Here is an 8,767-nt window from a genome sequence, read left to right on the forward strand (position 1 = left end):
AGGGTTTGTCTCCCTACTGTTTATTATTTGGAAAATTTGGAGGGATCAAAAGCGGGGATTTTTAGTATGGGATTTTTAGTGTGGGACTTTCCCTGACAGCCACAGTATTGCTAAGAGTCGAGAGAGAAGGGTAAGAGTCCCCTCCATCATAACTGGGTTATGAGAGACGATCTTAGCAAGGGTGACATGAGGACATCCTTAAGCAATGGACGTCCAAAATTTCCTTGATAGCCCACAGGAGGAAATGTATAAGGAATATAGTATGTGGGTCAGCTGGCATCTGAATGGTGCAAGCTTACTAAGGAATGGATGTTGGGATTCCCAAAGGGGGAACCTTTGAATTATTCCACTGGGAAAATCTCTATAAAAATAACTGTAGAATCCTATCAGAAACAGCCCAATGTATTTGTTACTATAGAAGACAAAGTATGTTTAGAATCCAGTCTCTCTGATGTGTGCTGCAGCTGCTGCACTGGGTGGGGGCTTCCAAACCCCCCCTCCCTCCAGCACAGAGCAGGAAAAATGTTTGTTTATTTTTTTAAACCTTTTTTGTCCTAGACTTTATGTGCTGCTAAAAAGTTTTGTTCAACTGAATTAAATGTAAGATTATGTATGTTTTGCACACACATATATGCAAGTCTTCCATGAAAAGACATACAGGTGTATGCTATGCTTGGGGGGCATTTAGGGGTTTTACATCTCTTCTTGGTATTTAAATGGATTAACTGGAGTTTTAAAAGCCTAGCACTACTGTGACTTGCACAAGTGACACTGCAATAGCCATACATTGTCCCTTTGTACATTATGGTCCTAGTGATATCTTTGCAGTAGAATTAATATAAATTACAATATACACAAAATTCTAGTAGTAAACCTTTAAGAGGTCTGATTTGTTAGTTACTTTATTGGTAATTTCACTTTTACTACCGTCAAAGTATTTTCACAACTGATAGACCACTAGTACTTACCCCCCTGAAAGTTATTTGGTCACTAATGGTAGCCCTTGTATTTATAAGGTTAGATATTTGGTTGTGGGTCTGATTGTATGTGGGCACTGGCACTTGGCTGTCTATTGTCATTTGTGACTGCATGCCAAGGTCTTGTGGACTATGTGCCCTAGTCCTGGGGTTTGTGTGCATTTTTCGTAGAATGTGTAGAATCTGTGTGCCAGTTTGTCAGTGAGTATCTTTGTAAGTGTATTTGATAGTAAATACATGCATGTGAGAGTGTGAATATTTATGTCACAGTGTGTATATGTGTGCTGTATATGTATATATGTATGTGTATGTATATCTATGTGTATCAGTGACGTGCATTCATTAGAGGCAGGTGAGGCAGTGCCTACCCTGGCCAATGTGGGAATTACATCTAGTTTTTAATAATAAAAAAAATAAAATAAAATGTTTGTTTTTTTCTTATTTTTTTTTTTTAACATATGAAAGGTGACCCCCCCTACCCCCCCACCCCTCCACCAAATTATGCTTCTTACAATTTTATTTTTTCCGTTTCCTCCGTAATTACTATTGCATTCATATTGCGCAAGAAGGTAAGAGGCCAGCTGTCCTTCCATTGCGCAATATGAATCTAATAGTCTGTTATGTTATGGGCTGCTTTAGAGACTGCCACCCAGTGGGGAATAATAACTAATGCAGCAGTCTCTAATGCAGCCCATAACTGCTCCCACCGGAGGCTAGCCTCGGGAGCCCTGAGCCCTGCCTGCCCGGCCGCTCAGCCAATCAGGCATCAGTATGTCTGAGTCTCTAGGCTGAGTTGCCGGGCGGGAAATTGTTGCGCAGCCGCATTGGTGGTCAGGTTGATGCGCAGTCAGTGTCACGTGCGACCGGCGTCAGAGCAGAGATTGAAGACGACGGACCGGACGTGCTGCTGCAGTTCTCCCAGTCTCTGTCTCAGAGGCTCAGAGCGTGACCTAGGCCAGCCCAGTTGTTTGGAGGAGTCTCAGGAGTGAGTCGGTCGGTGACGGTCAGGAGCGGAGCAGGAGTGTTCTGTGTTGGAGTCAGGAGGTGTCACTGTCAGCCGGAGGACTGGAGACTGGAGGTGGAGGACTAGGAGCCCAGCCGGAGCGTAGCTACTAGCCAGGAGGTAGGTGAGGGCTGTCGGCTGAGCTCAATGCAGCAGTCATTGAAATTGCTCTTGTGGCTGGCTGGTCAGGAGGACTCAGGAGGTGTGAGGGTGACAGTTCAGACGACCGTCGGTCAGTGCCAGTGAGTGGTGGGTCGGGTGGCTAATAACAGGAGTGTACTACTCCTCCTGTTATTAGCCACCCGACCCACCACTCACTGGCACTGACCGACGGTCGTCTGAGTGACCTGTCACCCTCACCTCCTCCTGAGTCCTGACCAGCCACAGTAACTGTAACAGAGAGGCAGAGTCCTCCAGTCCAGACCCAGTGAGACTGTGTGTTTTACTGTTGTTGTCTCACTCACCGCTCACGAGGACTGGACTGGAGTGTTAAGAGCTTTTTAAGCTGCTTAGTTAGTTTTTTCAGTTAACTTTTACTAAGTGCGCAACGCCGCCATGACTGTCACAGTGACAGTCATGGCGGCGTTGCGCACTTAGTCTCTGATGATTCCGATGATCACAGGCTCGCCTCACACAGCTTCCTTTGAAGTTTATTTACTTGAGTCTCGAGAACACTTAAAGAATTTCTCTCCTCCAATACCTCCATAATATCATAATTCAGGCTCTTCCACTCCCTTCCTTTTCCTCATCAAACTTGGAAGACAAGTGATGAGGAAAAGGAATGGAGTGGAAGAGCCTTGAAGTAGGTGATATTATGGAGGTATTGGAGGAGAGAAGTTCTTGAATTTCAAGTAAATAAACTTCCAAGGAAGCTGGAATGGAAAGAAGCTGAGTCAGAGTCCACAATTGCGGTAATTGACCAGGCAGCACAGCCACAGTTTCCGGCTTCCAGGCCAGCAGGCTGCTGCAGGATTCCCTATCATTCTCCTTTTGTGTTGTTTTTCCCTTTTCCTCCCCCATTTATATATGCTCTCTGTGTATCTAACTATCTCTCCTTTTATCCCCCTCCTAACCCAAACGTCCAATGTCATGTTTCATCTGCTCCCACCTTCCACACTTCACTGCTTTTGCACTTTTTAATCTTTGCAGGTCCACACAGTAGCTTGTTATCTTTTACTCTGAAATGTCTGTATTCTTTCAGTTACCCCTCTGCTCAGACCAATCCCTCCCCTCTCTAGTCAATCATATTTCCACCACTAACTCCTATAATATGCTTGTTAGTTTTGCTATTATCTTATTGACCCTTATTGCTTAACTTGTTCTCTTTGGGCATACCATTTTCTATACTTCCCATTTCCCTTTACTTTAAGATACTGTTACCTTTACTGTTAAAATTTATTGTAAATTTCTACAACTTCTTTTCACTATCCCTTTCCCACTTCCCACTCTCTCCTTGAATATTGCCCTCTTACCTTTCAAACACACTTATCTCCAAGCCACTCTTACTCCTCTCCCTGCTTTTACACGTCCTACATACTACTTTATTATTCCTTCTAGTCACCATCATTCCAAGTTTCTCAGCCCCTTTCCACAACTACTCCCTCCAGGCTAACCCCAAGAGAATATATATATATATACACACACATTAATTAGCCAATTGACTCAAAGTGATTTAAACATACCATTGAAATAACTGGGTGCAATTGTGTCTCCTCCACCAAACAGAAGAGAATCACTTTTAAAGCTCAGTGGGTCTATCTGACTGTCCCAAGAGTGGACCCCTGAACTTAAGGTATCCCAAGTAATCCCAGAGTCCTGTAGACAGAGGTAAGAGATTGAAGGATGGTAACAGTAGAGAGTAATACAGGCAACCTAAGTATAAATAACATACACTTAAGTTGTGTTTCTATACAACATCACTCCAGTCACTTGTGTAGAATTAACAGCTTTTAAAGGTTCATTCAAAGGCTAATTAATAGATATGGACACAAGCTCTAAACAGGCTGTCTGCTACTTGAAACTGCTTAGCCCTTCAACAAAAGACCATGCAACGATAAGCAGCATCAGCGTGGAGCCTCAACACTGAAAGGGGTAGTAGGAATGTGCTAAAAAAAAAAGATTGGAGAAAAGGGCTGAAACACAGGGAACAAATATGAGAAGGGAGATGAGATAATGAGAGAAATCCAATCAGCAGTGCTAGTCACATGACTCAGATGTGTAACTAGCACTACTGATCGTATCAGCAACGCTGCTCAGGACCAGCAATGGTCTGCGGGTCCTGAGTTGTACTTCTACTGGGCGGGGGTTAAGTACACAGTAGTGCCGGGTTGATAGTCTTAAAATGACATGCTCTAATGAATAAGAGAATGTCATTTTTCCACTATTATGGTTTTTTTAACATTTCTCACCTTGCTGGTCTTTGGTTCCATACTGTTCTCACTCAGACAGTGTAACATGTGTTCCTGATCCTCCAGTGAATATGGGTGGGAAAGGCTCTCCATAAACAAATCTGCAAGTAACAGCAGTGGTTTATTGTGAGTATAAACTGGCCTAACTGAATTGTTGCTCTACAGTCAGACAGGAACTGAGTGACATCCCAGCCCAGGCGCACTCGTAATTAGCCATTGTCATATATCACCCCCCATGGTCTGCCGCTGCCGCTCTACTGTGACTGAGTGTCAAGTCTAGAGGAGATTAGAAGAATTGAGAGACTGTGAGACAGACAGCGCACACACAGTCACAGTGTCAGTGAAAGAGAGACTAAGGGAATAAGCTTTAGTTTAGACTCTGGACACAGAGACAGGTAGGTTATGGTATTATTGTATTATTTAAAAATAATAGTTTATACTGACACAGACAGGCAGCAGCCTCATCCTCTAATACATGACTCACTCATAGGAATACTTTACTAGGAGGTTCTTTATTATAAAAGTAATTTTATAAAATGATGCATCATTTCACACAAAAAGTGACAGTCCACTTCCATGATGTTCCAACAGTTCCATCCATCATTAGGTAATGATTCCTTCCTTCTATTCAATATATTTAGTCTGTTGCACAATTTTTTTATTCTCCTTTAAAAAATTGGCATAAAAATACCTTTTTTATTTTTATGCCAAGTTTTTAAAGGAGAATAAAAAAATTGTGCAACAGACTAAATATATTGAATAGAAGGAAGGAATCATTACCTAATGATGGATGGAACTGTTGGAACATCATGGAAGTGGACTGTCACTTTTTGTGTGAAATGATGCATCATTTTATAAAATTACTTTTATAATAAAGAACCTCCTAGTAAAGTATTCCTATGAGTGAGTCATGTATTAGAGGATGAGGCTGCTGCCTGTCTGTGTCAGTATAAACTATTATTTTTAAATAATACAATAATACCATAACCTACCTGTCTCTGTGTCCAGAGTCTAAACTAAAGCTTATTCCCTTAGTCTCTCTTTCACTGACACTGTGACTGTGTGTGCGCTGTCTGTCTCACAGTCTCTCAATTCTTCTAATCTCCTCTAGACACAGTGTGATCCTGACGCTAACTAATGGTAAGGGCATGAGCTTTAAAATGACTAAGTAAGTTGAACATCAATAGTTTGCCAGGGCTGTACTGCTGTAAAGCAAAAAAAGCTTTATTGGTCAATGCATAGACAAAGCCTGTGTACACAGTGCGCAGAGAATACTTACTCTGTGTGTTTGTACTTAGATCTGCTCCTCTGATGCCCTGCATGTAGATCTAAACAGCCTTGTCTGGCATGCTATCAACCTTGTTATGTCCCTTTAATGAATGGTCTCCATGCAATAACATGGAAGATGATGAGACTGGGAACTTTGGATAGGCTGTTAGTGAATCAAATCTGTCTCTCTTGAAGAAGTGCAGAATTGGGTAGTAGGAGTTATATTAAAAGAGGTCTCATAGGCTGAAGTTGGACATTCTGGATATAACGGCATACATATCAGTGAGTTCAATTTAAATCATCTGTTTTTAATTTTGGGCTTTACATTGCATTAAGACACATATGCTCAGCCTGTGATCGGAATCATCAGAGACTCATGTCATCAAAATTGCAAAATATACCTGCTTGAATGTGTGTGTGGGAACAACAAGGTGACCTTATTAACACTATGAAATGGGGGAAAATAAATTAAAACATAACTTTTAATAATATGCAGATAATATCTGCATATGAAAAGTAATGTTTTAATTTTTTTTTCCTCTTTCATATAGTGTTAATAATGTCACCTTGTTCCCACATACATATTCTTAATATGGCTTGAATATGTGTGTGGGAACAAGGTGACCTTATTAACACTGTATGAAAGTGGGGAAAAATAATGTAAAACATAACTTTTAATATGCAGTTCTCCCTCTCAGCGTGACCTAGGCCAGCCCAGTTGTGTGAGGAGTGAGTCGGTGACGGTCAGGAGGAGTCGGAGTGGACTGTCTGTGTTCTGTTGTGGAGTCGTGTGGAGCAGGAGTCAGTCGTGTCAGGTGTCAGCCGGAGTTGGACGTCAGGAGGACTAGGAGCCCAGCCGGAGCATAGCTACTAGCCAGGTAGGTGAGCTGAGGGCTGAGCTGAATCAATTCAAATCAATGCAGCAGTGAAATTGCTAGCTTGCTTGACTGTTGACTCTAGTGGCTGGTCAGGACTCAGGAGGTGGTGACAGGTCAGACCGTCGGTCAGTGCCAGTGAGTGGTGGGTGGGGTGGCTAACAGTACAGTAACAGAGAGGCAGAGTCCTCCAGACCCAGTGAGAGTAGTGTTACTGTGTGTTGTTGTTTAGTCAGTGTTAGAGATCATGACTCACTCACGAGGACTGGAGTGCTAAGAGCTTTAAGCTGCTTAGCTGCCGCTGCCTTAGTTTTTTAAGTTAGTTTACTAAGTGCGCAACGCCGCCATGACTGTCACAGTGACAGTCATGGCGGCGTTGCGCACTTAGTATCTCTGATGATTCCGATCACAGGCTCGCCTCACACAGCTTCCTTGGAAGTTTATTTACTTGAGAACTTCAAGAACTTCTCTCCTCCAATACCTCCATAATATCACCTACTTCAAGGCTCTTCCACTCCCTTCCTTTTCCTCATCACTTGTCTTCCAAGTTCTATGGAACTTGGAAGACAAGTGATGAGGAAAAGGAAGGACGTAGCAAAATTGCAAAATATACCTGCTTGAATGTGTGTGTGGGAACAACAAGGTGACCTTATTAACACTATGAAATGGGGGAAAATAAATTAAAACATAACTTTTAATAATATGCAGATAATATCTGCATATGAAAAGTAATGTTTTAATGTTTTTTTTCCTCTTTCATATAGTGTTAATAATGTCACCTTGTTCCCACATACATATTCTTAATATGGCTTGAATATGTGTATGGGAACAAGGTGACCTTATTAACACTGTATGAAAGTGGGGAAAAATAATGTAAAACATAACTTTTAATATGCAGATAAAGATTAAAACTGGAATCACTTTATTAAAAACACACTTAGGATTTCTCATTAGGTATGTACTGTTGCATAGTAAAGGTAATAGTGTGCTTTAGGTGCTTGGTTAAATCACATAAAACTGACGTATTGCCATTTGGGTATAGCAAGTTAAGGTAAATAACCTGTACAAATAACCTAAGAATGTCTAAATAGCAGAATTGACATTGACATTTCTGCTATTTAGACATTCTCATGTTATTTACATAAAATTGCTATACCCAAATGGCAATACGTCAGTTTTATGTTATTTAACCAAGCACCTAAAGCACACTATTACCTTTTACTATGCAACAGTACTTACCTAATGAGAAATCCAAAGTGTGTTTTTAATAAAGTGATTCCAGTTTTAATCTTTATCTGCATATTAAGTTATGTTTTAATTTATCCCCCCCCCTTTCATATAGTGTTAATAAGGTCACCTTGTTCCCACACATATTCAAGGTATATTTGAAATTTTGAGACCTCCTCATTTTTTACTTAAAGGGACATTAAGCCACAAAATTTACTTTCATGATTCAGATAGAAAATACGATTTTAAACAACATTCCTATTTACTTCTATTATCTAATTTGCTTCATTCTTTTGTTAAAGAAATAGCAATACACATGGGTGAGCCAATCACATGAGGCAGCTAAGTGCAGATACCAATCAGAAGCTACTGAGCCTATCTAGATATACTTTTCAGGAAAGAATATCAAGAGAATGAAGCAAATTAGATAATAGAAGTAAATTAGAAAGTTATTAAAATGGTATTCTCCATCTGAGTCATGAAAGAAAAAAAATGGGTTCAATGTACCTTTAATCCCATGAGTGCTGTTAATGTAGTCCTTCCAATGTGTGTTTTATCTGACTGTTCTGTTCTGCTCTTTTCATGCTACGGAGAATAATGATACACGCATGAGGCCATAAGCATACAAAACAGCAAAGTCATTTTCAGAAGAGCTTGAGCTAAAAAAAATAAATAAATAAAAATCAATTTGTGCCAGTTTAGCATGTTTATATATAGACCCTCCCCATAGTGTTAATCAGTCACTTTAACAATGATTACCAATACAGCTCTGCAACTTCTGCAAGTACATTATGGCCCTGCAAAAAATATGCATGCAGCCCCCATCTGCTCTACCTACAGAAGATCATGCAATGCATGATAAACATGGCTATTATTTACAATGTGACACTCCCATTGAGGTGAAGCAAACGTACAGTTGTTAAAAACAAAAAACTATACAATTGAGACATTATCTGTAAAAGATCCACCCTGTACATCAGTCTTTTGCTTAACTTGCAGTGTGAAGTG

At 40.6% G+C, this 8,767-nt stretch overlaps 1 long non-coding RNA gene across 1 annotated transcript; it reads right to left on the bottom strand.

Moving 5' to 3' along the window:
* Positions 1 to 3,379: 3,379 nt before the first annotated feature.
* LOC128639278 (uncharacterized) lies at positions 3,380 to 8,379 on the bottom strand. The gene is made up of 3 exons (XR_008399153.1): positions 8,267 to 8,379; positions 4,389 to 4,489; positions 3,380 to 3,795 (listed from the first exon to the last, which is right to left on the bottom strand). It is a non-coding gene; the product is annotated as an uncharacterized LOC128639278 (long non-coding RNA).
* Between the last annotated feature and the right edge of the window lie 388 nt (positions 8,380 to 8,767).

This window comes from Bombina bombina, chromosome 8 (assembly GCF_027579735.1).
Source record: "Bombina bombina isolate aBomBom1 chromosome 8, aBomBom1.pri, whole genome shotgun sequence".
Taxonomy (NCBI): domain Eukaryota; kingdom Metazoa; phylum Chordata; class Amphibia; order Anura; family Bombinatoridae; genus Bombina; species Bombina bombina.